Source organism: Magnolia sinica, chromosome 17 (genome assembly GCF_029962835.1).
Source record: "Magnolia sinica isolate HGM2019 chromosome 17, MsV1, whole genome shotgun sequence".
In the NCBI taxonomy this organism is placed as follows: Eukaryota; Viridiplantae; Streptophyta; class Magnoliopsida; order Magnoliales; family Magnoliaceae; genus Magnolia; species Magnolia sinica.
This window is the reverse complement of record NC_080589.1, coordinates 28,376,994-28,403,651: the sequence shown is the minus strand read 5'-3', so window position 1 is coordinate 28,403,651 and position 26,658 is coordinate 28,376,994. Positions and strand designations below refer to the sequence as shown.

At 38.5% G+C, this 26,658-nt stretch overlaps 1 non-coding gene across 1 annotated transcript; it reads left to right on the top strand.

Annotated features, from left to right (window-relative positions):
• Positions 1–8,351: 8,351 nt before the first annotated feature.
• On the top strand, positions 8,352–8,454 carry LOC131232134 (small nucleolar RNA R71). The gene has a single exon (XR_009164741.1). It is a non-coding gene; the product is annotated as a small nucleolar RNA R71 (small nucleolar RNA).
• Positions 8,455–26,658: the final 18,204 nt, after the last annotated feature.

The following is a 26,658-nucleotide window of genomic DNA, read 5'->3' as shown; positions in this document are numbered from 1 at the left end:
GGAAAAATTTAGGTCCGACGACTGGAATCGGACTTACGGATGCGCAAATGGTCTCGGAATACGATGATACAAGTCAGGAATGAAAGAGCACTAAAGTACCTTTCAGATGGCCAAAAATTGACCGAATCCGACATTAAACGAGGGAGTAATGAGCACCTCCATTGCATCGCGCGATCTCGAAAGATTAACCAACCAAATTGCAAAATGACGATCGAGGTGTTCCAACGTACTTTTGGGATATCGAACGGTCTCAGAATTAGCCAATTCTGATCCCCTTAGGAAGCTTGTCGAGTTACCATTCCAATGAGCTCAAAATAGTCTAAATTCGACCACTGAAGAGAGTGTTACAAAGGTTACTATTGGACAAGGGGATGGAAGAAAAATTCAGGATCGACGACTGCGATCCCACCTAAAGATGCACAAATGGTCTCTAGATACGATGATTCAAGTTAGGAATGAAAGAGCACTAAATTACCTTTCAGATGACCGAAAATCGACCCAGTCCAACATCAAAAAAGGGAGTTATGTGCATCTCTGTTGGATTGCGCTATTTAGAAAGATTAAATATCCAAATTGCAAAATGACGATCGAAGAGTTCTAACATGCTTTTGGGATATCGAATGGTATCAGAATTAGTCAATTCTAGTCCCATTAGGAAGCTTGTCGAGTTACCATTCCGATGAGCTCAAAATAGTCTAAATTCGACTACCAAAGAGTGAGTTATGAAGGTTACTATTGGACAAGGAGATGAAGGAAAAATTCAGGATCGACGACTGCGATCCCACTTACGGATGCGCAAATGGTCTCTGGATACGTTGATTCAAGTCAGGAACTAAATAGCACTAAATTACCTTTCAGATGACCAAAAATCGACCCAGTCCGATGATTGCTTGCCTCCAAGTGCAGAGGTTCATAAGTAATATCCTGTGAATACAGGGTCGATCCCACAGGGAGATGAATTGCGAGAAGAAAAAAATCAAATGCAAAACAAACTAAGTAATAAAAATTAATTTGATGATTTGATTTTGGGATTTTTGAATGGATGTAATTCAACTGAATAAAAAACACCCAAGCTTCAAAGTTCCACACATAGGTTAATGTTCCAAAATCATGATGACTTGGATAACACAACTAGGATCTGAGCACTATGGTCAGCTTAATCGGAAAATAAAACACTTTAAATATTTTAATAAATGATATAAAAGATTAGAAAATAATGGATTTGCACCATTGACTTATATTCTCAAGCGCTAGTGATTTTAAGTATTCAATATCTATAGGATAATGAATATCAAAGAAATATAACAGGTTGAGAATATCTCCTATCTAGGAAATCTGATTAATCTAGGGTAAGCCTATCCATCAATGTGGATCTCATATGATGGAAACATATGGATCTTACAAAAGGATAAAAAAATAAAACCTAAATAATAGATAACATGCATACATCATTCTTCTCATCATTAAAACAATCAATCATCATAACTTAAAGAAATATTAAACCCATGTGCTTCCCTTCTAGCTTAGGCTAGAGGGAACTTGGAAAAACATAATTAAATTGCAAAAATAAAAAGCAACAAGAAAGAAAGAAGAAAAAAATACAAATAGAAAGGATTTAAAATAAAAAAACAACTTATAAAGCTTTAATAAAACTAAAAACTAAAAAAAAAAAAAACCCCAAATATTGCTCTTGAATGCTTTGAATGATGTTTAAGAATGCCTTAGGAGGCCCTATTTATAAGTAGGGAACTCCAATTTTCGTACAAAGTTGGAAACCCTAGAAAACGCCTCAAATACACGTATTTTTCCAAAATAGACTTCTTGCTGCATAGTTCGTTTAAAACAGATTTCCTGCTGCGCAGTTTTCCAAAATAAACTTCACAGCTTCATAATACACTTTTTCTGGACAATTTCAGGATTCTTCACTTCAAATCTTCAATTCTCTTCATTCCTCACTTGGTTTTCTTGGATCTTTAACATGTGAATTCTTCAATCTTGATCTCCTAAGATCCATCCCTTGCCTTGGTGATTTTTCAGCATCAAATTCTTACTTTTTAACACCATTTTTCAATCCAAGCTCTTAAATTCACCTTGCAACACATACATGAGTAAAATAGAATATTAAGATGATTTTTGTTCATAAAACCAAGATATAAATGGGAAAAATTATGCAATATTTGAGTCTCAACACACCCCCCAACCAGCATTTTGCTAGTCCCGAGCAAAATAAGTGAAGAAAAATAAAAATAAGAATAAAAATTAATTTTAAAAACAAAATTAAAATGAAAAAAATTCTAACTACACCACTTTCACAGGTAATCTCGATTGCATTTAGCATATGCAACAAGCCTTTAAACCCCTAGGTTTCCCCTAGTGGACGAGTTATAGTCTCGTGAGGGTTTACAGAAATGTTACCTACAAACATTAAAAATAAGAAAAATATTTCAACACTATAAAATTTATACAATTATGCCTCCATTCATCATATGAATTCCAAAACAAAACAATACTTAACCTAAGTCTGAAGTTAGTTAGAATCTCAATTTTCTAATCCATTACATCCTTGAGTTCAGAAACCTAATCAAAATTTAGAATAGTTATGATCCAATAGACTTAGGTGCTCCGTGACACTAGTATAACTTTGAGAAATATGCATGTTCCCTATCCTAACTCCTTTCAATCATCCCAAGAATATGAAATCTCTAGTTATCTCATTTTTTTATGACATTTCTTCTTTTATCATCATATCCTCATTATTATAGACCACCCTTAGATGAAGATTCCCATCGGGTTTGCTTCATAACCTAAGGTATCGTACTTGTAATGGTAACAGTAATGGATACTTAGGTATTCTTACTCCGGATTACTGACACGATTGTTATGGTCATTGCATTCATGCTCTATAATAAAAATTTCTTTTTTCCATCACTCTTTTTTTCCTTTAATATTCTCTCTTTTAAACATATATCAATGGTACTAGTTCATTCAACCTTGTTTGAATCAAAAGTCGTTATTCTAATTCACATATCATATTCCTCACTTAGTTAGCTAGGGTGTATTGTGAATTCAGTACATCAAATTACAACTCACTTTAAACTAGTAATTAGATAATTGAACTCAAGTTTATAATTTTTAGTTGTCAGATTCTTGACTACTATCAACCTAGACTAAGTATTAAATTTGCCTTTGAAATTCGCAAAATATCATGTTCACATTCTTGTATATAAAAATATTATTTTGAAAATGTAGAAATTTTTTTTTTCCATAAACCTAAAAAAAATAAACTTAAACCTAACTGAAACCTAAAAATAATAATAAAATAAACTGAAACCCCCGAAAAAAATAAAAAACTTTCACATGGATGACTATCCACACCCCCCAACCTAAAATCTACATTGTCCCCAATGTAATGATAATGTAATGCAGAGAACAATAAAAATAAAAGAAAGGGTGGATAGTATCTGCCATAAAAAACTCACCTGCTATGTGACACTAAAAAAATTGAATATGATATAAATCATTCACAAATGCTCCGTCAGACCAGGAGCATCATTCTGAATATTCTGGCTTATGAAGAGGGACAGACTCCTCTCCCAAATGAAAGTTTTCCACATAAGGCTTCAATCTCTGACCATTAACCTTGTACACATTGTCATTACGTGGATTCTCAATTTCAACAGCCTCATGAGTATAAACATTCTTCACAATGAAGGGGCCTGTCCATCTTAATCTTAACTTTCCCGAAAAGAACTGGAGACGAGAATTGTACAATAGGACCTTTTGCTGAGGTTTAAAATTCTTCCTCAGGATATTTTTGTCATGAACAGCTTTGGTCCTCTCTTTATAGATTTTAGAAATTTCATAGGAGTCTCTCCTCAACTCCTCTAATTCATTTAACTCTAATTTCCTTTGTCCACTTGCTTGATCCATATCAAAGTTTAATTTCTTTATTGCCTAGTAAGCTCTATGTTCCAATTCCACAGGCAAGTGGCAAGCCTTCCCATACACCAATCTATATGGAGACATTCCAATCGGGGTCTTATAAGCAGTCCTATAAGCCCATAAAGTGTCGGATAGTCTGAGGGACCAATCCTTCCTATCTGGCCTTATAGTTTTCTCTAAAATGTGTTTGATTTTCTGATTAGAAATCTCAGCTTGCCCACTCGTTTGTGGGTGCTATGGGGTGCTCACTTTATGCTTGATGCCATATTTCTTTATCAAAGCCTCAAATGTTCTATTGCAAAAGTGAGACCCGCCATCACTAATGATGGCCTTTGGAGTTCCAAATCTAGCAAAAATATTTTCCTTAAGGAATCGTATGACCACTTTGTTGTCATTGGTCCTACTTGGAACTGCCTCAATCCACTTTGAAACATAGTCCACACCAACCAATATATAAAGAAATCCAAAAGAAGATGGAAATGGACCCATAAAATCAATACCCCAACAATCAAAAATCTCCAATGGTAAAATTGGGGATAAAGGCATCATGTTGCGCTGAGACACACTTTCCAACCTTTGACATCTATCACAAGCAACACAGAAAGCATGGGTGTCATTAAACATGGTGGGCCAGTAAAAACCGCACCGCAGGATTTTTGCAGTGGTTTTCTTAGTAGAAAAATGGCCACCACATGCTTCCGTATGACAAAAAGAAATAACACTTCGAACTTCATCCTTTGGGACACAACGTCTAAAAATTTGATCAGTCCCATATTTATATAAATACGAGTCATCCTAGAAGAAGTTCCAAACCTCGGTTTCAAAACGCTTTTTATCTTGTGACTTCCAATGATATGACATTTTTTCCGTTACAAGATAGTTTACTATATCCGCATACCAAGGCAATTTGGAGATCGCAAATAATTTTTCATCAGGGAAAGTGTCCTGGATATGTATCTCTTCAATGGAATCATCTAACACCAATCTAGAAAGGTGATTGGCCACTACGTTTTCTACTCCTTTCTTATCTTTTATCTCAAGGTCAAATTCTTGGAGTAGGAGGATCCATCTCAAAAGTCTCGGCTTTGCATCCTTCTTAGATAACAAATATTTCAAAGCCGAGTGGTCCGTGAAAATGACCACTTTGGATCCTAGCAAGTAGGACCTAAACTTATCTAAAGCAAAAACTACTGCAAGTAACTCTTTTTCAGTTGTTGAGTAGTTCACTTGGGCCAAGTTTAGAGTTCTACTCGCATAGTGAATAACGTAGGGCCGTTTTTCTTTCCTTTGGCCCAAAACAGCCCCTATGGCATAATCACTTGCATCGCACATTAGTTCAAAAGGAAGTGTCCAATCTGGTGGACGCATGATAGGTGCAGTGTTAAGGGATGATTTAATTTTATTAAAAGCACTTGCACACTCATCTGTCCACTTAAATGGAACATCCTTTTGAAGAAGATTAGTCAAGGGTCTAGTAATGGCACTAAAGTCCTTGATGGATCTTCTATAAAAACCAGCATGCCCTATAAGTGATCTAATATCGCTAACAGTTCGGGGGATAGGTAGATTAACTATAATGTCGAGTTTTGAGCGATCTACCTCGATTCCATTTTTGGATATAACATGGCCCAAAACAATTTCCTTTTGAACCATGAAATGACATTTCTCCCAATTTAAGATAAGGTGTTTCTCTTCACACCTAGACAAGACAAGAGATAAATTGTTGAGGCATTCCTTAAAACTACTCCCAAATACAGAGAACTCGTCCATGAAAACCTCAAAAAACTTTCCAACCATATTTGAAAAAATACTTAACATACACCGTTGGAAAGTTGCTGGAGCGTTACACAATCCAAATGGCATCCGTTTGAAAGCAAACGTGCCAAATGGACAAGTGAACGTGGTTTTCTCTTGGTCTTCAAGAGCTATCTCTATTTGGTTATATCCAGAATATCCATCAAGAAAACTATAAAAGGAGTGACCTGCTACCCTCTCTAAAACTTGATCAATGAATGGTAGAGGGAAATGGTCCTTCTTTGTGACTTGATTCAATTTTCTATAGTCAATGCGAACACGCTAACCAGTAGTGACACGTGTTGGTATGAGTTCATTATTAGAATTCTACATAATAGTTATTCTAGATTTCTTTGGGACTACTTGAGTTGGACTCACCCAAACACTATCGGATATTGGATAGATGATTCCCACATCCAATAATTTGATCACCTCATTTTTTTCAACTTCCATCATGTTTGGATTGAGACGCCTTTGAGGTTGTCTAATTGGTTTGGCATCATCATCGAGGTGGATCCGATGGGTGCATATGGAAGGGCTTATACCTTTAATGTCAGAAATGGTCCAGCCCAAGGCTCCTTTGTGGTCCCTTAGAACTTTCAACAATTTAATCTCTTGATCCTTTTCTAAAAATGAAGAGATCACCACAGGATAAGTTTTATTTTCACCTAAGTACACATACTTAAGCTCATTTGACAGTGGTTTTAAATCAAGCTTTGGAACATTGGTTGGTGATGGCAGAGGTCGCAAGTCCTCGATAGATAGGATTTGAGTGAGCAGTCTCCATCGGCACATACCAATGTCCTGGGTGGTAGTGCTCTCATTATCATCAGAAATTTCAGCAAGCACTTTTTCTAAATCAGAATTTTTTAAGTTTCTAATGACTTGAATCAATTCCTTAGTTAGACTAGGTTCTAATTCCTCTTCTTCTATCAAGCAGTCCATGAAATTCAACTCATGGATCTCATTATTATCAATGGGTTGCTTACATAGATTGAAAATATTTAGCTCTAGAGTCATGTTACTAAAAGACAAGTTCATCATTCCATTCCTGCAATTTATGAGTGCATTTGAAGTTGCTAGGAATGGGCGGCCTAAAATGATGGAAACTTGAGTGCTAGCATTTACACATGGTTTAGTGTCTAGTATAATAAAATCCATGGGGAAGTAGAATTTCTCCACTTGGACTAGCACGTCCTCTAAAATTCCCCTTGGTACCTTAATAGAACGGTCAGCGAGTTGGAGTGTAATCGTGGTTGGTTTAAGCTCGCCTAACCCCATTTGTTTGTAAACTGAATAAGGTACTAAGTTGACACTTACACCCAAATCTAGCAAAGCATGCTCAATTTGAAAATTTCCAATAATACAAGGAATAGTGGGACTTCCCGGGTCTTTGTATTTGGGTACAACCCTTTGTTGAATGATAGCGCTCACTTTCTCAGTAAGGAAGGCCTTTTTGTGCATATTTAATTTCCTCTTTACAGTGCACAAGTCCTTGAGATATTTAGCATATGATGGAATTTGTCTAATGGCATCAAGCAGAGGAATATTGACAGTAACCTTTTGGAGCACATCCAACACCTCTTGATATTTCATGGGGACAGTTGGATTCCGAAGTCTAGATGGGAATGGAACTGGAGGCTCATATGACTTAGTCTCTTTATCCTTTTGCTGTTGCGGCTCTTGAACCATAGCCGGTTCATCATTTTCTTGAGACAGTGGCTCATCCTCCGGTATTTCTACCGGTTGCATTATCTTGTTATCGACCTCTTTTCCACTTCTTAAGGTAATGATGGCCTTAGCTTGTTCATGATGTAGTTCACTTGGATTTGAGTCTCTAATGAAATGTGTGTTTCGAGGGTTTGGTACACGTTGAGAAGGAAGGGTGCCTTTTTCCCTAGCATTTAGTTGAGTCTCAATCCTAACCACCGCTGTCTTTAATTCCTGATTTGATTGGATTAGAGACTGATTCATTTGAGCTTGAGAGTTCATAAATGTAGTCAATGTATCCTCCACAGATGATCGCTTTGGTGGGGGCACATATGGTGCATTGTTAGGTGCCCCAAAGAAGTTATTTTGTGGAAGCATTTGAGGTGCATTGGGCCCATTAATTTGTGGTCCATTCCTCCAACTAAGATTAGGATGGTTACGCCAATGGTTGCATAACTGACCTTTGGTAATTATTTATTGCATTTGCTTGATCATGCTCATGCGTGATATTTTGTACAACTGAGATTATTGGACAATCCTTTGTGTCATGGTCTGTACCACCACAAATGCTAAAAAAATTACCTAAGGAAGTGTTTGCTTTAACCATATCAATCTTCCTAATTTCCAAGGCTTCGACCTTTCTAGCCAATGCAGCGAATTTTGCATTAAGGTCGTCTTCCTCTCTTAGGACATACATTCCCGCTTTCTCTCTAGGAATGGGTCTAGTTTGGTCTGATTTAGCAGAGACATCCCATGTCTGCGTATTCTCTGCTAACATATCTAAAAAATTCTAAGCTTCATTATGATCTTTGTCAAGAAAGGTTCCACCACACATCATCTCTATGAACTGATGGGTATCCATGGTGAGCCCCTTTCGGAAAGCATCAATCACGTGCCATGGTTCATAACCATGATGTGGACAAGTAATTAGAATGTCTTTGAACCGCTCCCAAGCTTGAAAAAATAGTTCATTCCCCTTTTGAGAGAATGACATGATTTCTTGTTTTAATGCATTTGTTTTGTGCTCGGGAAAGAACTTTTTCAAAAACTCTCTACTTAAGGCTTGCCATGAAGTGATGGTATTAGGTCTTAGAGAGTTGAGCCATGCTTTGACCCGATCCTTTAGAGAAAATGAGAATAACCTAAGCTTAAGTACATCCCTATTGCCATTGTTTACTTGTAACGTTGCAATTACTTCCTCAAAGTCCTTGAGGTGCAAGTAGGGGCTTTAAGAATCTAAGCCATGAAATTTAAGAATTAATTGAATTACACCTGGTTTAAAATCAATGTTCCCTGTGTGAGTAGGGAACACTATACAAGATGGTAAAGTTGATCTCTCAGGGTGTAAATGTTCACGTAAAGTCCGTGGTTGGTTTAACACATTCCTATGAACTTCATTTTCATCTTCAAGAGGAGGATTATTTTGATTTATAGTTGGATCTGACATATTTGGATTTGGATTATCAACTGGGTCTGCCATGGAATCCAAGTGATGTTGAGTGCCTCTTCTAAGTGAATGATCAAGGCCTGGAACTAGTCCCCCTTCAGAGGAGAGTCGATTGTTTTGATCCCTACTCCAACGGGACATAAACCATCCACACCACACAATAAATACCACTAATTCAAATAGCAAGTATGATACTTAAAATAAAAATAAAAACTTAAATCAACAACCCAGGTGACAGGGCCAACCATGAGGGTTCAGTCCACAAAGCAAAATAAATCAACAACCCAGGTGGTAGAGCCGACCATGAGGGTTCAGTCCACAAAGCAAAATAAATCAACAACCCAGGTGGCAGAGCCGATCATGAGGGTTCAGTCCACAAAGCAAAATAAATCAACAACCCAGGTGGCAGAGCCGACCATGAGGGTTCAGTCCACAAAAAATAATAATAATAAATAAAAGTAAAACTAATGCAGAAATTAAATTATGTTAATCTGAAAAATAGATTCAGCGGATGATCTTTGTGATCAAACAGCAACTATAGGACAACCATAGCACTTGGGTGATAAAATCCCAAGCAGGGCAACCTTATGTCATAGTTAGTGCTTGAAAGACTCAACTGAATTTATTTTCAAAGAAAAAGAAAAGAAGAAAGAAAAAAATAAAATAAAATCTACAGAAAATCTGGAGGGTTTAGAAGAAAACTTACCTTAGCTATCTTGCACAGATCTGATCTATCTCAGTCTCTCCCCGGCAGCAGTGCCAAAAACTTGATTGCTTGCCTCCAAATGCAGAGGTTCATAAGTAATATCCTGTGAATACAGGGTCAATCCCACAGGGAGATGAATTGCGAGAAGAAAAAAATCAAATGCAAAACAAACTAAGTAATAAAAATTAATCTGATGATTTGATTTAGGGATTTTTGAATGGATGTAATTCAACTGAATAAAAAACACCCAAGTTTCAAAGTTCCACATATAGGTTAATGTTTTAAAATCATGATGACTTGGATAACACAACTAGGATCTGAGCACTGTGGTTAGCCTAATCGGAAAATAAAACACTTTAAATATTTTAATAAATGATATAAAAGATTAGAAAATAATGGATTTGCACCATTGACATATATTCTCAAGCGCCAGTGATTTTAAGTATTCAATATCTATACGATAATGAATATCAAAGAAATATAACAGGTTGAGAATATCTCCTATCTAAGAAATCTGATTAATCTAGCGTAAGCCTATCCATCAATGTGGATCTCATATGATGGAAACATATGGATCTTACAAAAGGATAAAAAAACAAAACCTAAATAATAGATAACATGCATACACCATTCTTCTCATCATTAAAACAATCAATCATCATAACTTAAAGAAATATTAAATCCATGTGCTTCCCTTCTAGCTTGGGCTAGAGGGAACTTGGAAAAACATAACTAAATTACAGAAATAAAAAGAAATAAGAAAGAAAGAAGAAAAAAATACAAATAGAAAGGATATATAATAAAAAAATAACTTATAAAGCTTTAATAAAACTAAAAACTAAAAAAAAAACCTCAAATATTGCTCTTGAATGCTTTGAATGATGTTTAAGAATGCCTTAGGAGGCCCTATTTATAAGTAGGGAACTCCAATTTTCGTACAAAGTTGAAAACCCTAGAAAACACCTCAAATACACGTATTTTTCCAAAATAGACTTCTCGCTGCATAGTTCGTTTAAAACAGACTTCCTGCTGCGCAGTTTTCCAAAATAAACTTCACAGCTTCATAATACACTTTTTCAGGACGATTTTAGGATTCTTCACTTCAAATCTTCAATTCTCTTCATTCCTCACTTGGTTTTCTTGGATCTTTAACATGTGAATTCTTCAATCTTGATCTCCTAAGATCCATCCCTTGCCTTGGTGATTTTTGAGCATCAAATTCTTACTTTTTAATACCCTTTTTCAATCCAAGCTCTTAAATTCACCTTGCAACACATACATGAGCAAAATAGAATATTAAGATGAGTTATGTTCATAAAACCAAGATATAAATGGGGAAAATTATGCAATATTTGAGTCTCAACATCCGACATCAAACAAGGGAGTTATGTACATCTCCGTTGATTGCACTATTTAGAAAGATTAATACTCGAAATTGCAAAATAATGATTGAAGAGTTCCAACAGACTTTTGGGATGTCGAACGGTCTCAGAATTAGACAATTCTGGTCCCATTATGAAGCTAGTAGAGTTACCTTTCCAATGAGCTCAAAATAGTCTAAATTGGACCACTAAAGAGAGAGTTAAGAAAGCAACTAATGGATAAGGCGATGAAGGAAAAATTCAGGACCAATGACTGCAATCCCACTAACGGATGCGTAAATGGTCTCAAAATACAAAGATTCAAGTTAGGAATGAAACAGCATTAAAGTACCTTTCAGATGACCAAAAATTGACCCAATCCGACATCAAATGAGGGAGTTATGAGCATCTCCGTTGGATTGCGTGATTTGCAAAGATTAACAACAATCCAAATAACAAAATGTCGATCGAAGAGTTCCAACAGGCTTTTGGGATGTCGAACGGTCTTTTAATTAGACAATTCTGGTTTAATTAGGAAGCTTGTCGAGTTACCATTCCAATGAGCTTAAAATAATCTAAATTCGACCACCAAAGAGAGAGTTATGAAGGTTACTATTAGACAAGGAGATGAAAGAAAAATTCAGGATCGACGACTGCGATCCCACTTACGGATGCGAATATGGTCTCTGGATACGATGATTCAAGTCAGGAACTAAAGAGCACTAAATTACCTTTCAGATTACCAAAAATTGACCCAGTCCGACATCCAACATGGGAGTTACGTGCATCTCCGTTGGATTGCGCTATTAAGAAAGATTAATACTCGAAATTGCAAAATAATGATTGATGAGTTCCAACAGGCTTTTGGAATGTCGAATGGTCTCAGAATTAGACAATTCTGGTCCCATTATGAAGCTAGTAGAGTTACCTTTCCAATGCGCTCAAAATAGTCTAAATTCGACCACTAAAGAGAGAGTTAAGAAAGTAACTAATGGATAAGGAGATGAAGGAAAAATTCAGTACCAATGACTGCAATCCCACTAACGGATGTGTAAATGGTCTCGAAATACAAAGATTCAAGTTAGGAATGATACAAAATTAAAGTACCTTTCAGATAATCAAAAATTGACCCAATCCGACATCAAATGAGGGAGTTACGAGCATCTCTGTTGGATCGCTTGATTTGGAAAGATTAACAACAATCCAAATAACAAAATGTCGATCGAAGAGTTTCAACAGGCTTTTGGGATGTCGAACGGTCTCATAATTAGACAATTCTGGTCTAATTAGGAAGCTTGTCGAGTTACCATTCCAATGAGCTCAAAATAATCTAAGATGAAGGAAAAATTCAGGATCGACGACTGCAATCCCACTTACGGATGCGCAAATTGTCTCTGGATACGATGATTCAAGTCAGGAACTAAACAGCACTAAATTGCCTTTCAGGTGACCAAAAATCGACCCAGTCCGACATCAAACAAGGGAGTTATGTGCATCTCCGTTGGATTGCGCTATTTAGAAAGATTAATACTCGAAATTGCAAAATAATGATTGAAGAGTTCCAACAGGCTTTTGGGATGTCGAACGGTCTCATAATTAGACAATTCTGGTCTAATTAGGAAGCTTGTCGAGTTACCATTCCAATGAGCTCAAAATAATCTAAATTCGACCACTGAAGAGAGTGTTATGAAGGTTACTATTGGACAAGGAGATGAAGGAAAAATTCAGGTCCGACGACTGGAATCGGACTTACGGATGCGCAAATGGTCTCGGAATACGTTGATACAAGTCAGGAATGAAAGAGCACTAAAGTACCTTTCAGATGGGCAAAAATTGACCGAATCCGACATTAAACGAGGGAGTAATGAGCACCTCCATTGCATCGTGCATTCTCGAAAGATTAACCAACCAAATTGCAAAATGACGATCGAGGTGTTCCAACGTACTTTTGCAATATCGAACGGTCTTAGAATTAGCCAATTCTGATCCCCTTAGGAAGCTTGTCGAGTTACCATTCCAATGAGCTCAAAATAGTCTAAATTCGACCCCTGAAGAGAGTGTTACGAAGGTTACTATTAGACAAGGAGATGAAAGAAAAATTCAGGATCGACGACTGCGATCCCACCTAAAGATGCACAAATGGTCTCTGGATACGATGATTCGAGTTAGTAATGAAAGAGCACTAAATTACCTTTCAGATGACCGAAAATCGACCCAGTCCGACATCAAAAAAGGGAGTTATGTGCATCTCCGTTGGATTGCGCTATTTAGAAAGATTAAATATCCAAATTGCAAAATGAGGATCGAAGAGTTCCAACGTGCTTTTGGGATATCGAATGGTATCAGAATTAGTCAATTCTAGTCCCATTAGGAAGCTTGTCGAGGTACCATTCCGATGAGCTCAAAATAGTCTAAATTCGACCACCAAAGAGAGAGTTATGAAGGTTACTATTGGACAAGGAGATGAAGGAGAAATTCAAGATCGACGACTGCGATCCCACTTACGGATGTGCAAATGGTTTCTGGAAACGATGATTCAAGTCAGGAAATAAACAGCACTAAATTACCTTTCAGATGACAAAAAATCGACCCAGTCCGACATCAAGCAAGGGAGTTATGTGCATCTCCGTTGGATTGCGCTATTTAGAAAGATTAATACTCGAAATTGCAAAATAATGTTTGAGGAGTTCCAACAGGCTTTTGGGATGTCGACCGGTCTTAGAATTAGACAATTCTGGTCTAATTAGGAAGCTTGTTGAGTTACCATTCCAATGAGCTCAAAATAATCTAAATTCGACCACTGAAGAGAGAGTTATGAAGGTTACTATTGGACAAGGAGATGAAGGAAAAATTTAGGTCCGACGACTGGGATCTGACTTACGGATGCGCAAATGGTCTCGGAATACGATGATACAAGTCAGGAATGAAAGAGCACTAAAGTACCTTTCAGATGGCCAAAAATTGACCGAATCCGACATTAAACGAGGGAGTAATGAGCACCTCCATTGCATCGCGCGATCTCGAAAGATTAACCAACCAAATTGCAAAATGACGATCGAGGTGTTCCAACGTACTTTTGCGATATCGAACGGTCTCAGAATTAGCCAATTCTGATCCCCTTAGGAAGCTTGTCGAGTTACCATTCCAATGAGCTCAAAATAGTCTAAATTCGACCACCAAAGAGAGAGTTATGAAGGTTACTATTGGACAAGGAGATGAAGGAAAAATTCAGGATCGACGACTGCGATCCCACTTACGGATGCGCAAATGGTCTCTGGATACGATGATTCAAGTCAGGAACTAAACAGCACTAAATTACCTTTCAGATGACCAAAAATCGACCCAGTCCGACATCAAACAAGGGAGTTATGTGCATCTCCGTTGGATTGCGCTATTTAGAAAGATTAATACTCGAAATTGCAAAATAATGATTGAAGAGTTCCAACAGGCTTTTGGGATGTCGAACGGTCTCAGAATTAGACAATTCTGGTCCCATTATGAAGCTAGTAGAGTTACCTTTCCAATGAGCTCAAAATAGTCTAAATTCGACCACTAAAGAGAGAGTTAAGAAAGTAACTAATGGATAAGGAGATGAAGGAAAAATTCAGGACCAATGACTGCAATCCCACTAACGGATGCGTAAATGGTCTCGAAATACAAAGATTCAAGTTAGGAATGAAACAGCATTAAAGTACCTTTCAGATGACCAAAAATTGACCCAATCCGACATCAAATGAGGGAGTTATGAGCATCTCCGTTGGATCGTGTGATTTGGAAAGATTAACAATCCAAATAACAAAATGTCGATTGAAGAGTTCCAACTGGCTTTTGGGATGTTGAACGGTCTCATAATTAGACAATTCTGGTCTAATTAGGAAGCTTGTCGAGTTACCATTCCAATGAGCTCAAAATAATCTAAATTCGACCACTGAAGAGAGAGTTATGAAGGTTACTATTGGACAAGGAGATGAAGGAAAAATTTAGGTCCGACGACTGGGATCTGACTTACGGATGCGCAAATGGTCTCGGAATACGATGATACAAGTCAGGAATGAAAGAGCATTAAAGTACATTTCAGATGGCCAAAAATTGACCGAATCCGACATTAAACGAGGGAGTAATGAGCACCTCCATTGCATCCAACAATCTCGAAAGATTAACCAACCAAATTGCAAAATAAGGATCAAGGTGTTCCAACGTACTATTGGGATATTGAACAGTCTCAGAATTAGCCAATTCTGATCCCCTTAGGAAGCTTGTTGAGTTACCATTCCAATGAGCTCAAAATAGTCTAAATTCGACCACTGAAGAGAGTGTTACAAAGGTTACTATTAGACAAGGAGATGATAGAAAAATTCAGGATCAACGACTGCGATCCCACCTAAAGATGCACAAATGGTCTCTGGATATGATGATTCAAGTTAGGAATGAAAGAGCACTAAATTACCTTTCAGATGATCGAAAATCGACCCAGTCCGACATAAAAAAAGGGAGTTATGTGCATCTCCGTTGGATTGCACTATTTAGAAAGATTAAATATCCAAATTGCAAAATGATGATCGAAGTGTTCCAACGTGCTTTTGGGATATCGAATGGTATCAGAATTAGTCAATTCTAGTCCCATTAGGAAGCTTGTCGAGGTACCATTCCGATGAGCTCAAAATAGTCTAAATTCGACCACCAAAGAGAGAGTTATGAAGGTTACTATTGGACAAGGAGATGAAGGAAAAATTCAGGATCGACGACTGCGATCCCACTTACGGATGCGCAAATTGTCTCTGGATACGATGATTCAAGTCAGGAACTAAACAGCACTAAATTACCTTTCAGATGACCAAAAATTGACCCAGTCCGACATCAAACAAGGGAGTTATGTGCATCTCTGTTGGATTGCGCTATTTAGAAAGATTAATACTCGAAATTGCAAAATAATGAATGAGGAGTTCCAACAGGCTTTTGGGATGTCGAACAGTTTGTAATTAGACAATTCTAGTCTAATTAGGAAGCTTGTCGAGTTACCATTCCAATGAGCTCAAAATAATCTAAGTTCGACCACTGAAGAGAGTTATGAAGGTTACTATTGGACAAGGAGATGAAGAAAAAATTTAGGTCTGACGACTAGGATCTGACTTACAGATGCGCAAATGGTCTCGGAATACGATGATACAAGTCAGGAATGAAAGAGCACTAAAGTACCTTTTAGATGGCCAAAAATTGATCGAATCCGACATTAAACGAGGGAGTAATGAGCACCTCCATTGCATCGCGCGATCTCGAAAGATTAACCAACCAAATTGCAAAATGACGATCGAGGTGTTCCATTGTACTTTTGCCATATCGAACGGTCTCAGAATTAGCCAATTCTGATCCCCGTAGGAAGCTTGTCGAGTTACCATTCCATTGAGCTCAAAATAGTCTAAATTCGACCACTGAAGAGAGCGTTACAAAGGTTACTATTAGACAAGGAGATGAAAGAGAAATTCAGGATCGACGACTGCGATCCCACCTAAAGATGCACAAATGGTCTCTGGATACGATGATTCGAGTTAGGAATGAAAGAGCACTAAATTACCTTTCAGATGACCGAAAATCGACCCAGTCCGACATCAAAAAAGGGAGTTATGTGCATCTCCGTTGGATTGCGCTATTTAGAAAGATTAAATATCCAAATTGCAAAATGACGATCGAAGAGTTCCAACGTGCTTTTGGGATATCGAATGGTATCAGAATTAGTCAATTCTAGTCCCATTAGGAAGCTTGTCGAGGTACCATTCCGATGAGCTCAAAATAGTCTAAATTCGACCACCAAAGAGAGAGTTATGAAGGTTACTATTGGACAAGGAGATGAAGGAGAAATTTAGGATCGACGATGCGATCCTACTTACGGATGCGCAAATGGTCTCTAGATACGATGATTCAAGTCAGGAAATAAACAGCACTAAATTACCTTTCAGATGACAAAAAATCGACCCAGTTCGACATCAAGCAAGGGAGTTATGTGCATCTCCGTTGGATTGCGCTATTTAGAAAGATTAATACTCGAAATTGTAAAATAATGTTTGAGGAGTTCCAACAGGCTTTTGGGATGTCGGCCGGTCTCAGAATTAGACAATTCTAGTCTAATTAGGAAGCTTGTCGAGTTAACATTCCAATGAGCTCAAAATAATCTAAATTCAACCACTGAAGAGAGAGTTATGAAGGTTACTATTGGACAAGGAGATCAAGGAAAAATTTAGGTCCGACGACTGCGATCTGACTTACGGATGCGCAAATGGTCTCGTAATACGATGATACAAGTCAGGAATGAAAGAGCACTAAATTACCTTTCAGATGGCCAAAAATTGACCGAATCCGACACTAAACGAGGGAGTAATGAGCACCTCCATTGCATCGCGTGATCTCGAAAGATTAACCAACTAAATTGCAAAATGACGATCGAGGTGTTCCAACGTACTTTTGCAATATCGAACGGTCTTAGAATTAGCCAATTCTGATCCCCTTAGGAAGCTTGTCGAGTTACCATTCCAATGAGCTCAAAATAGTCTAATTTGACCACTGAAGAGAGTGTTACAAAGGTTACTATTGGACAAGGGGATGGAAGAAAAATTCAGGATCGACGACTGCGATCCCACCTAAAGATGCACAAATGGTCTCTAGATACGATGATTCAAGTTAGGAATGAAAGAGCCTAAATTACCTTTCAAATGACCGAAAATCGACCCAGTCTGACATCAAAAAATGGAGTTATGTGCATCTCCGTTGGATTGCGCTATTTAGAAAGATTAAATATCCAAATTGTAAAATGACGATCGAAGAGTTCCAACGTGCTTTTGGGATATCGAATGGTATCAGAATTAGTCAATTCTAGTCCCATTAGGAAGCTTGTGGAGGTACCATTCCGATGAGCTCAAAATAGTCTAAATTCGACCACCAAAGAGAGAGTTATGAAGGTTACTATTGGACAAGGAGATGAAGGAAAAATTCAGGATCGACGACTGCGATCCCACTTACGGATGCGCAAATGGTCTCTGGATACGATGATTCAAGTCAGGAACTAAACAGCACTAAATTACCTTTCAGATGACCAAAAATCGACCCAGTCCGACATCAAACAAGGGAGTTATGTGCATCTCCGTTGGATTGCGCTATTTAGAAAGATTAATACTCGAAATTGCAAAATAATGATTGAAGAGTTCCAACAGGCTTTTGGGATGTCGAACGGTCTCAGAATTAGACAATTCTGGTCCCATTGTGAAGCTAGTAGAGTTACCGTTCCAATGAGCTCAAAATAGTCTAAATTCGGCCACTAAAGAGAGAGTTAAGAAAGTAACTAATGGATAAGGAGATGAAGGAAAAATTCAGGACCAATGACTGCAATCCCACTAACGGATGCGTAAATGGTCTCGAAATACAAAGATTCAAGTTAGGAATGAAACAGCATTGAAGTACCTTTCAGATGACCAAAAATCGACCCAATCCGACATCAAACAAGGGAGTTATGTGCATCTCCGTTGGATTCCGCTATTTAGAAAGATTAATACTCGAAATTGCAAAATAATGATTGAAGAGTTCCAACAGGCTTTTGGGATGTCGAACGGTCTCATAATTAGACAATTCTGGTCCCATTATGAAGCTAGTAGAGTTACCGTTCCAATGAGCTCAAAATAGTCTAAATTCGGCCACAAAAGAGAGAGTTAAGAAAGTAACTAATGGATAAGGAGATGAAGGAAAAATTCAGGACCAATGACTGCAATCCCACTAACGGATGCGTAAATGGTCTCGAAATACAAAGATTCAAGTTAGGAATGAAACAGCATTAAAGTACCTTTCAGATGACCAAAAATTGACCCAATCCGACATCAAATGAGGGAGTTATGAGCATCTCCGTTGGATCGCGCGATTTGGAAAGATTAACAATCCAAATAACAAAATGTCGATCGAAGAGTTCCAACAGGCTTTTAGGATATCGAACGGTCTCATAATTAGACAATTCTGGTCTAATTAGGAAGCTTGTCGAGTTACCATTCCAATGAGCTCAAAATAATCTAAATTCGACCACTGAAGAGAGAGTTATGAAGGTTACTATTGGACAAGGAGATGAAGGAAAAATTCAGGTCCGACGACTGCGATCTGACTTACGGATGCGCAAATGGTCTCGGAATACGATGATACAAGTCAGGAATGAAAGGGCACTAAAGTACCTTTCAGATGGCCAAAAATTGACCGAATCCGACATTAAATGAGGGAGTAATGAGCACCTCCATTGCATCGCGCGATCTCGAAAGATTAACCAACCAAATTGCAAAATGACGATCGAGGTGTTCCAACGTACTTTTGCGATATCGAACGGTCTCAGAATTAGCCAATTCTGATCCCCTTAGGAAGCTTGTCGAGTTACCATTCCAAGGAGCTCAAAATAGTCTAAATTCGACCACCAAAGAGAGATTTATGAAGGTTACTGTTGGACAAGGAGATGAAGATAAAATTCAGGATCGACGACTTCGATCCCACTTACGGATGCACAAATGGTCTCTGGATACGGTGATTCAGGTCAGGAATTAAACAACACTAAATTACCTTTCAGATGACCAAAAATCGACCCAGTCCGACATCAAACAAGGGAGTTATGTGCATCTCCATTGGATTGCGTTATTTAGAGAGATTAATACTCGAAATTGCAAAATGACGATCGAGGAGTTCCAACGTGCTTTTGGGATATCGAATGGTCTCAGAATTAGACTATTCTAGTCTCATTAGGAAGCTTGTCGAGTTACCATTCTGATGAGCTCAAAATAGTCAAAATTCGACCACCAAAGAGAGAGTTATGAAGGTTACTATTGGACAAGGAGATGAAGGAAAAATTCAGGATCGACGACTGCGATCCCACTAACGGATGCGTAAATGGTCTCGAAATACAAAGATTCAAGTTAGGAATGAAACAGCATTAAAGTACCTTTCAGATGACCAAAAATTGACCCAATCCGACATCAAACGAGGGAGTTATGAGCATCTCCGTTGGATCACGTGATTTGGAAAGATTAACAATCCAAATAACAAAATGTCGATCGAAGAGTTCCAACAAGCTTTTGGGATGTCGAACGGTCTCATAATTAGACAATTCTGGTCTAATTAGGAAGCTTGTCGAGTTACCATTCCAATGAGCTCAAAATCATCTAAATTCGACCACTGAAGAGAGAGTTATGAAGGTTGCTATTGGACAAGGAGATGATGGAAAAATTCAGGTCCGACGACTGCGATCTGACTTACGGATGCGCAAATGGTCTCGGAATACGATGATACAAGTCAAGAATGAAAGAGCACTAAAGTACCTTTGAGATGTCCAAAAATTGACCGAATCCGACATTAAACGAGGGTGTAATGAGCACCTCCATTGCATCGCGCGATCTCGAAAGATTAACCAACCAACTTGCAAAATGACGATCGAGGTGTTCCAACGTACTTTTGCGAAATCGAACGGTCTCAGAATTAGCCAATTCTGATCCCCTTAGGAAGCTTGTCGAGTTACCATTCCAAGGAGCTCAAAATAGTCTAAATTCGACCACCAAAGAGAGAGTTATGATGGTTACTATTGGACAAGGAGATGAAGGAAAAATTCAGGATCGACGACTGCGATCCCACTTACGGATGCGCAAATGGTCTCTGGATACGATGATTCAAGTCAGGAACTAAACAGCACTAAATTACCTTTCAGATGACCAAAAATCGACCCAGTCCGACATCAAACAAGGGAGTTATGTGCATCTCTGTTGGATTGCGCTATTAAGAAAGATTATAATTGAAATAGCAAAATAATGATTGAAGAGTTCCAACAGGCTTTTGGGATGTCGAACGGTCTCATAATTAGACAATTCTGGTCCCATTATGAAGCTAGTAGAGTTACCTTTCCAATGAGCTCAAAATAGTCTAAATTCGACCACTAAAGAGAGAGTTAAGAAAGTAACTAATGGATAAGGAGATGAAGGAAAAATTCAGGACCAATGACTGCAATCCCACTAACGGATGCGTAAATGGTCTCGAAATACAAAGATTCAAGTTAGGAATGAAACAGCATTAAAGTACCTTTCAGATGACCAAAAATTGACCCAATCCGACATCAAATGAGGGAGTTATGAGCATCTCCGTTGGATCGCGTGATTTGGAAAGATTAACAATCCAAATAACAAAATGTCGATCGAAGAGTTCCAACAGGCTTTTGGGATGTCGAACGGTCTCAGAATCAGACAATTCTACTCCGATTATGAAGCAAGTAGAGTTACCTTTCCAATGAGCTCAAAATAGTCTAAATTCGACCACCAAACAGAGAGTTATGAAGGTTACTATTGGAAAAGGAGATGAAGGAAAAATTCAGGATCGACGACTGCGATCCCACTTACGGATGCGTAAATGGTCTCTGGATACGATGATTCAAGTCAGGAACTAAACAGCACTAAATTACCTTTCAGATGACCAAAAATCGACCCAGTCCGACATCAAACAACGGAGTTCTGTGCATCTCCATTGGATTGCGCTATTTTGAAAGATTAATACTCGAAATTGCAAAATAATGATTGAAGAGTTCCAACAGGCTTTTGGGATGTCGAACGGTCTCAGAATTAGACAATTCTGGTCCCATTATGAAGCTAGTAGAGTTACCTTTCCAATGAGCTCAAAATAGTCTAAATTCGACCACTAAAGAGAGAGTTAAGAAAGTAACTAATGGATAAGGAGATGAAGGAAAAATTCAGGACCAATGACTGCAATCCCACTAACGGATGCGTAAATGGTCTCGAAATACAAAGATTCAAGTTAGGAATGAAACAGCATTAAAGTACCTTTCAGATGACCAAAAATTGACCCAATCCGACATCAAATGAGGGAGTTATGAGCATCTCCGTTGGATCGCGTGATTTGGAAAGATTAACAATCCAAATAACAAAATGTCGATCGAAGAGTTCCAACAGGCTTTTGGGATGTCGAACGGTCTCATAATTAGACAATTCTGGTCTAATTAGGAAGCTTGTCGAGTTACCATTCCAATGAGCTCAAAATCATCTAAATTCGACCACTGAAGAGAGAGTTATGAAGGTTACTATTGGACAAGGAGATGAAGGAAAAATTCAGGTCCGACGACTGCGATCTGACTTACGGATGCGCAAATGGTCTCGGAATACGATGATACAAGTCAGGAATGAAAGAGCACTAAAGTACCTTTGAGATGGCCAAAAATTGACCGAATCCGACATTAAACGAGGGAGTAATGAGCACCTCCATTGCATCGCGCGATCTTGAAAGATTAACCAACCAAATTGCAAAATGACGATCGAGGTGTTCCAACGTAATTTTGCGATGTCGAACGGTCTCAGAATTAGCCAATTCTGATCCCCTTAGGAAGCTTGTCGAGTTACCATTCCAATGAGCTCAAAATAGTCTAAATTCGACCACCAAAGAGAGAGTTATGAAGGTTACTATTGGACAAGGAGATGAAGGAAAAATTCAGGATCGACGACTGCGATCCCACTTACGGATGCGCAAATGGTCTCTGGATACGATGATTCAAGTCAGGAATGAAAGAGCACTAAATTACCATTCAGATGACTAAAAATCGACCCAATCCGACATCAAACAAGGGAGTTATGTGCATCTCCGTTGGACTGCACTATTTAGAAAGATTAATAATCCAAATTGCAAAATGACGATTGAAGAGTTCCAATAGGCTTTTGGTTTATCGAATGGTAACATAATTAGCCAATTCTAGTCCCATTATGAAGCTTGTAGAGTTACCATTCCAATGAGCTCAAAATAGTCTAAATTCGACCACTAAAGAGAGAGTTAAGAAAGTAACTAATGGATAAGGAGATGAAGGAAAAATTCAGGACCAATGACTGCAATCCCACTAACGGATGCGTAAATGGTCTCGAAATACAAAGATTCAAGTTAGGAATGAAACAGCATTAAAGTACCTTTCAGATGACCAAAAATTGACCCAATCCGACATCAAATGAGGGAGTTATGAGCATCTCCGTGGGATCGCGAGATTTGGAAAGATTAACAATCCAAATTGCAAAATGACGATCGTAGAGTTCCAACAGGCTTTTCGGATGTCGAACTGTCTCAGAAGTATACAATTCTGGTCTAATTAGGAAGCTTGTGGAGTTACCATTCTAATGAGCTCAAAATAATCTAAATTCGACCACTGAAGAGAGAGTTATGAAGGTTACTATTGGAAAAGGAGATGAAGGAAAAATTCAGGTCCGACGACTGGGATCTGACTTACGGATGCGCAAATGGTCTCGGAATACGATGATACAAGTCGGGAATGAAAGAGCACTAAGTACCCTTCAGATGTCCAAAAATCGACCCAATCCGACATTAAACGAGGGAGTAATGAGCACCTCCATTGCATCGCGCGATCTCGAAAGATTAACAAACCAAATTGCAAAATGACGATCGAGGTGTTCCAACGTACTTTTGCGATATCGAACGGTCTCAGAATTAGCCAATTCTGATCCCCTTAGGAAGCTTGTCGAGTTACCATTCCAATGAGCTCAAAATAGTCTAAATTCGACCACCAAAGAGAGAGTTATGAAGGTTACTATTGGACAAGGAGATGAAGGAAAAATTCAGGATCGACGACTGCGATCCCACTTACAGATGCACAAATGGTCTCGGGATACGATGATTCAAGTCAGGAATGAAAGAGCACTAAATTACCTTTCAGATGACCAAAAATCGACCCAGTCCGACATCAAACAAGGGAGTTATGTGCATCTCCGTTGGATTGCGCTATTTAGAAAGATTAATACTCGAAATTGCAAAATAATGATTGAAGAGTTCCAACAGGCTTTTGGGATGTCGAACGGTCTCAGAATTAGACAATTCTGGTCCCATTATGAAGCTAGTAGAGTTACCTTTCCAATGAGCTCAAAATAGTCTAAATTCGACCACTAAAGAGAGAGTTAAGAAAGTAACTAATGGATAAGGAGATGAAGGAAAAATTCAGGACCAATGACTGCAATCCCACTAACGGATGCGTAAATGGTCTCGAAATACAAAGATTCAAGTTAGGAATGAAACAGCATTAAAGTACCTTTCAGATGACCAAAAATTGACCCAATCCGACATCAAATGAGGGAGTTATGAGCATCTCCGTTGGATCGCGTGATTTGGAAAGATTAACAATCCAAATAACAAAATGTCGATCGAAGAGTTCCAACAGGCTTTTGGGATGTCGAACGGTCTCATAATTAGACAATTCTGGTCTAATTAGGAAGCTTGTCGAGTTACCATTCCAATGAGCTCAAAATAGTCTAAATTCGACCACCAAAGAGAGAGTTATGAAGGTTACTATTGGACAAGGAGATGAAGGAAAAATTCAGGATCGACGACTGCGATCCCACTTACGGATGCGTAAATGGTCTCTGGATACGATGATTCAAGTCAGGAATGAAAGAGCACTAAGTACCCTTCAGATGTCCAAAAATCGACCCAATCCGACATTAAACGAGGGAGTAATGAGCACCTCCATTGCATCGCGCGATCTCGAAAGATTAACAAACCAAATTGCAAAATGACGATCAAGGAGTTCCAATGTACTTTTCGGATATCGAACGGTCTCAGAATTAGCCAATTCTGATCCCCTTAGGAAGCTTGTCGAGTTACCATTCCAATGAGCTCAAAATAGTCTAAATTCGACCACCAAAGAGAGAGTTATGAAGGTTACTATTGGACAAGGAGATGAAGGAAAAATTCAGGATCGACGACTGCGATCCCACTTACGGATGCGCAAATGGTCTCGGGATACGATGATTCAAGTCAGGAATGAAAGAGCACTAAATTACCTTTCAGATGACCAAAAATCGACCCAGTCCGACATCAAACAAGGGAGTTATGTGCATCTCCGTTGGATTGCGCTATTTAGAAAGATTAATACTCGAAATTGCAAAATAATGATTGAAGAGTTCCAACAGGCTTTTGGGATGTCGAACGGTCTCAGAATTAGCCAATTCTGATCCCCTTAGGAAGCTTGTCGAGTTACCATTCCCAGGAGCTCAAAATAGTCTAAATTCGACCACTAAAGAGAGAGTTAAGAAAGTAACTAATGGATAAGGAGATGAAGGAAAAATTCAGGACCAATGACTGCAATCCCACTAACGGATGCGTAAATGGTCTCGAAATACAAAGATTCAAGTTAGGAATGAAACAGCATTAAAGTACCTTTCAGATGACCAAAAATTGACCCAATCCGACATCAAATGAGGGAGTTATGAGCATCTCCGTTGGATCGCGTGATTTGGAAAGATTAACAATCCAAATAACAAAATGTCGATCGAAGAGTTCCAACAGGCTTTTGGGATGTCGAACGGTCTCATAATTAGACAATTCTGGTCTAATTAGGAAGCTTGTCGAGTTACCATTCCAATGAGCTCAAAATAAACTAAATTCGACCACTAAAGAGAGAGTTATGAAGGTTACTATTGGACAAGGAGATGAAGGAAAAATTCAGGTCCGACGACTGCGATCTGACTTACGGATGCGCAAATGGTCTCGGAATACGATGATACAAGTCAAGAATGAAAGAGCATTAAAGTACCTTTCAGATGACCAAAAATTGACCCAATCCGACATCAAATGAGGGAGTTATTAGCATCTCTGTTGGATCGCGTGATTTGGAAAGATTAACAATCCAAAAAACAAAATGTCGGTCGAAGAGTTCCAACAGGCTTTTGGGATGTCGAACGGTCTCAGAATTGGTCAATTCTGGTCACTTTTGGAAGCTTGTCGAGTTACCATTCCAATGAGCTCAAAATAGTCTAAATTCGACCATTGAAGAGAGAGTTATGAAGGTTACTATTGGACAAGTAGATGAAGGAAAAATTCAGGACTGACGACTGCAATCCCACTTACAGATGCGCAAATGATCTCGGAATACAACGATTCAAGTCAGGAATGAAAGAGCACTAAATTACCTTTCAGATGACCAAAAATCGACCCAATATGACATCAAACGAGGGAGTTATGAGCATCTCCATTGGATCGCGCGATTTGGAGAGATTAACCATCCAAATTGCAAAATGACGTCGAAGAGTTCCAACAGGCTTTTGGGATGTTGAACGGTCTCAGAATTAGACAAGTCTGGTCACATTATGAAGCTAGTTGAGTTACCATTCCAATGAGCTCAAAATAGTCTAAATTCGACCATTGAAGAGAGAGTTATGAAAGTAACTAATGGATAAGGAGATGAAGGAAAAATTCAGGACCAACGACTGCAATCCCACTAACGGATGTGCAAATGGTCTCGGAATATGAAATTCAAGTGAGGAATGAAACAGCATTAAAGTACCTTTCATATGACCAAAAATTGACCCAATCCGACATCAAATGAGGGAGTTATGAGCATCTCCATTGGATCCCGCTATTTGGAAAGATTAACAATCCAAATTGCAAAATGACGATCGAAGATCGAAGAGTTCCAATGTGCTTTTGGGATATCGAACAGTCTCAAAATTAGCCAATTCTGGTCCCATCAGGAAGCTTGTCGAGTTACCATTCCAATGAGCTCAAAATAGTGTAAATTCGACCACTGAAGAGAGAGTTATGAAGGTTACCATTGGACAAGGAGACGAAGGAAAAATTCAGGAAAGACAACTGCGATCCCACTTACGGATGCACAAATGGTCTCGGAATACGACGATTCAAGT